Here is a 5,371-nt window from a genome sequence, read left to right as displayed (position 1 = left end):
TAACAACATTTAATATTCATTGACAATTGGCAAGTCTATAAATTAAGAATCAAATGAGAAAAACAACAACAACAGCTATGGATACATAAGCAATTATTTAGGTAAATAACCTGCCAGTTTATATCAGTTGCAAGTCATAACATTGGATTCTGCTCTTTATTTTCAAAAGAGATTTCTGATGTACATTGTAATTTTATTGAAGAGAAAATAATTTTCTTTATATATGTTGTATGAAAAATATAAATTTATTTCCCCAACTGTGTGACCAGCAATTCAAATATTTATATATAAATCTGTGATACTATCATTTAAGCATGAATATTTTCAGTGCAGCAATTACATCCTTATTCTTTAGGCTATATATTATAGGATTAAACATTGGAATCACTGTAGTGTAGAAAAGAGAGAGTAATTTGTCAATTCCTGCAGATTAGATGGATTTCGGTCTGAAGTAGGTAATCAAAGCTGATCCAAAAAATAAAACCACAACCAGCAGGTGGGAGGAGCAAGTGGCAGAATGCCTTAGCCCTTTATTGGGCTGTTTGCAATCTCAGAATGGTGAAAACAATTTTACTATAAGTGTCAAGTATCAACATAAAAGGGACTACAACAAATAATATAGCTACTATGTAGACAGACGCCTCATGCACACAGGTGTCCTTACAGGTTAGCCTGAAATGTGGAACATGTAAGTAGAAGTGGTTGATTTGGTTAGAAAGACAAAAATGCAGAGAGAATATCTTGCATATTTGCCCTATCTGGACTGGCACTCCCCTGAGCCAGGAGCCAGCAGCCAATTGATGGCACTTCTTTTGGTTCATGACTAGTGGATAGCGCAGAGGATTGCAGATGGCCACATAGTGGTTATACAACATCACAGCCAGGAGGAAGCATTCTGCTGCTCTGAACTTAAGGAAGAAACATTTTTGCTTAGCACAGCCCAGTAGGAAAATTCTCCTACTCTGACCAGAATGCTCGGGAGCGTGACTGAAACATAACAGATTTCCAGAATAGAAAAATGTGCCAGGTAAAAACAACAACAAAACAACACAAAACAAAACCATGGGTTTGTGCAGCACACAGTTCAGTGGTACAGTGCCTCTAGATGTCTTATACTCTAAATAAAATTTTGTATAAGAAGCTTCCTCAAATAACATTCTTGATGATTTCTTCAACTTTTGGAAACTTTAGAAACTTCTATTTATACTTCTAAGAGAAAACATTACTAATAACTCAGCCTGATGTTGCCATGTTTGTTTTGTTCAGATACTTCATGTCTATTTATTTAATGGTTATTCCCTTTGAAACAATGATCTTCTATGGTGTAAATAGTGTGGAGTTGAATTAGAGCTTCTATCAAACATAATACTTATATCAAGTGCAAGTGGTTGGAATCAAATTATAAATAAGAATTAAAAGTACATAGCAGTGTAAACAATCATAAGGATGAATTTCTGCAGAAATCTCTAATGAATAAAAAAAATCATGCTAACATCTCTCTGTCATCTTATTTTATTTATTTTCTTATTTTTTTTAGTTGTAGATGGACACAATACCTTTATTTTGTTTATTTATTTATTTTTAGGTTGTGCTTAGGATCAAACTCAGTACCTCACATGTGTGAGGCAAGTGCTCTACCTCTGAGCCACAACCCCAGCCCCTCTCTGTCTTCTTAGATATATTTATCATGGTTTGTGACTATTACGGAGCAGGAACCTTTCTAATATTAGTAGAATTCAAAGCCATTTTAATACTGTGTATTCAATATTTTGCTCAACTACTATATATAATTTGGTTGGCACAAGATAAGATGTCTGGATCTTGTTGATGGAAAGTAGTTAAATACATGCTTATCACAGAATTATTACCAAATATTAACACATAAGAAGATGATGATGACAATAATCTTTCATGCTACTTCCTTTTATTGAAAGGATTTTCCATTTTTGTCTCAGTTTACCTAATAATAGCAAAAGTCACAAGAGTACAAATGTAATCTGCAAGAGCATATTGGAATTGAAAAAGTAACCAACAACAAAGGGTTCCTTTTAAATTTTAAATATTTCTTATTTTTAATTTTAATATAGATAAAAAGTAGATATACAAATAAATTCTATACTTGTCAAAAGTAGTCCATGCTTACCTATTTTTAAATTAGGTTAATTATAATGCTTACCATTATTGATTGGTAATAGACAGAAAACAATAAAGAAGTCTGTTGTTTTTTTATAGTTTGGGAATTTACCTTTATTTGTAATAGAGGGTAAGATTCTTCTAATATATATTCAACTTTCGGGAAAAAAAGGGAAACAAAACAAAACAAAAAAAGGAAACTAACAACAACAACAAAAAAATAAAAATAATAATAATAATAAAACGCGAGTGCTCCTGCAGTAATAAATAGTGTATGCATTAGGGATAAATCCTTTCCCAGGTACCTTTCCAATTGAGGAAAGATTTTTCCTTCTATTGAAGGAGTCTAGTATAACAAACTATGACCTTCATGGCTATTCTACTTATATCCTCAGTCTCTCCTCCTTCTTTTGTTTACCAATAAATATAAACATTGAAAACATTTTCTTTTGTCATTTGTGATTTCAGTAACATTTATGATATATGCCTAAACATGATCATACATATTTTCTCATATATTTTTTTCCAACAACTCTAATTTTTAAAAAATTCTACAACTAAATCCATATTGCATTTTGAGTTTGATTTCTTGAAATAAGAATTTTATATTTTAGGGTTTTCGTGTGCATAAAATATTTAAGAAAAGTAAGGCAACCTAAATAAGAATAGTGAAAATTTGCTTTGTTTGGCACAGGCATTTATTATTACCACTTTCAATTACATTTAACAGAAGATCTACTGGGACTCTACATGCCAGAAAATTTCGCTGCTTTCTGATTTACACAGTGGAAGTTTATGTAACTTCAATCAGCATATATAAATAATTTCCACAGTTCTTATTAAAAAATTATATCAACTTCTGTAACAAATCATCAATTGGTGGTGTGGTGGGGGAAAGCAAGATTATAGCTACTCCATGGTGTCCATAGACTTTGGGACACAATAGCCAACAATTTAACATAAATTTCTGGAAATTACAAATGCAAGTGGATACTGTTGAAATCCTAATTATTGCAGAGATCTGAATGACTGGGTGTGAGTGCAAGGCCAAACGCCTAATAGACTGTCCCAAGATTGATGCAGGTGAATGTGACAATGTAAAAGCAGAGAGTAAAATCCAGTAAAACCTTTCAAAGTTCCTGAAATTTTAATACATTTTCCAACCCAGCCACAAATCCATCAATCAATAAATATTGGAAGTCCTCCTGGCTAGTGTATTTAAGGACACTCTCATTGGCTGATCACTAAGCTATACTGACCAATTGGGGACAGATACTTGTGAATTTAGACATTGGAATATAAATAATCATAATAATAATCATAATAAGAACAACCAGGTTTTATCAGTAATTTCACAACAAAAATAAAACATATCCCACAAAATTAGTCCAGGCAAGACACTAAAGAAACAAACAAAAGACAACAACCACCATTCCTACATGTACCAGAATCTGGAGTTGCTATGGTATGTCAGACAAATTGTCCAGTTGTAAACAGAATTTATGAGATGTAGAAAACAAGAAAATATGAGCTATACACAGAAACAAAATTAATATCAACAATAGCAAGTTGCTGCTTACGAGCCCTGCACTATGAGGAATATTAAATAAAATCTTTGAGTTGAAAGGGAGTGACACCATATGTGAAGTCAAAATTACACAAAACAGAAAGCTTTTGTGGTGGTAATTATACCAGTAAGAAATAGTGTTTAAATACTTGTTCTATATTCCCTTTTAAATAATTTAAAGTAGTAATTTAAAAATAATAATTATAAAATGTGATTTTGTATATAATACAACAGACTCTGAAAAAAATTAAAATTACTGTAAAAATAATCTCAACAATTTTAGAGGAAGCAATTAACTTAGACAAATAAACTACTAGAATGACATTAAATCCAAAATGACATGCTATAATATGAAATAAAGATATCTATGGAGACTTTGAATAAGTAAATAAATTAATAATAAACAAATCATTACAGAAAAATCCAAGTACTAGAAAGTTTCACTAATATTGTATTTATTTTCTTTCTTTCAGGTTTTCGTATCATCAATTATAAAATAAATTACAAATAGTAAAAAAGAGAAAGAAATTTCACATTAGAAATCATAGATGTTATTGAATTGCTAATTCCAACTCTCCTAATAACTTTATAAATATGCCAATTAGATTTTTAAATTTCCTTAAAATCCATAAAATATCATTCTTTCTCAGGATGAAAGAGATAATTTGTAGAGTCCTCCTAAGCAGCAGGAAAATCAATCTTTTATTTAAAAGTCCCAAGTATCATATGGAAGTGGTGTATATAGGACTTCAACATGACCTAATGGCACAAGCAATTCACAGGAAATAAAAAAAGTTCAAATTATCAAGGTCTTTTCTCCTCTTATATCATTTTCTCTCTAATTCAATATTAATGACCTCATAGAAGTTCACTTAGCAAAGAAAGTATGGGTCTATATTACCTGGGTTCTATGTGACATTCAGGTATCACCCCAAAGCCAATCTCTATAACCCTGTAGCTACTTTCTGGGAGGTGCATCAAGGAGATTGGTGAGGGGGAAGAACTCTGAGCAGTACTTCTGGTTGTTCATTTAGCTTGGAAAGAAAAATGACCAGATGTGTGATTGTGTAGCCATCCATTGGTTAAAGGTATTGGTTTGAGAGAACAGTGAGGGATTTGAAAGAAACAAAATTGAGAAATAATCATTAAGAGATTTTTAGAAAAATACATAAATAGACTTCTCCAAATGATCCCCCCAAAGTGAAGATTTTTGTGAACAACGTGAATATTTATCAAAGGTTGTCTTCAGCTGAGGAGGTTTTGGATAATTACATGGGTAGGGAAACCCATTCTGTGGTTACCTCCCAGCCTCTTTCCCTAGTTACCATGAGATTGTCCAGTGAGTTGCTGTGCCAAGTGACCACACAGACACAGGGAGAGGCTATGCATGAACACAGCAGCATGAATTTCCAATCATTATCTTCGTTTGATTAGACCTGCTGATGACTATACAATCTGTCAGGAGCAGAGATTAACCCAATATTCCAGGTATGACATCATTTCCTGGACTGGCCTTCTAACTCTCTAGTGGCAGACTGATATACACTGGACCCATTTCATCATGGAAGGAGCACCAATCTGTTATTACTCGTTAGTATAGACATTGTTTCTTCCAAAACTCTCTTCTCTCAATCAATATTTTTAATCTATATTTCACAGGAAGTCCAGTGG

At 32.3% G+C, this 5,371-nt stretch overlaps 1 pseudogene; it reads right to left on the bottom strand.

The window, feature by feature from the left end:
• Positions 1–304: 304 nt before the first annotated feature.
• On the bottom strand, positions 305–1,030 carry LOC144254208 (olfactory receptor 10AG1-like; annotated as a pseudogene).
• Positions 1,031–5,371: the final 4,341 nt, after the last annotated feature.

This window comes from Urocitellus parryii, chromosome 4, assembly GCF_045843805.1.
Source record: "Urocitellus parryii isolate mUroPar1 chromosome 4, mUroPar1.hap1, whole genome shotgun sequence".
Classification (NCBI taxonomy): Eukaryota; Metazoa; Chordata; class Mammalia; order Rodentia; family Sciuridae; genus Urocitellus; species Urocitellus parryii.
Note: the sequence above shows the minus strand (reverse complement) of the source record. Positions and strands in the feature narration are given on the sequence as shown.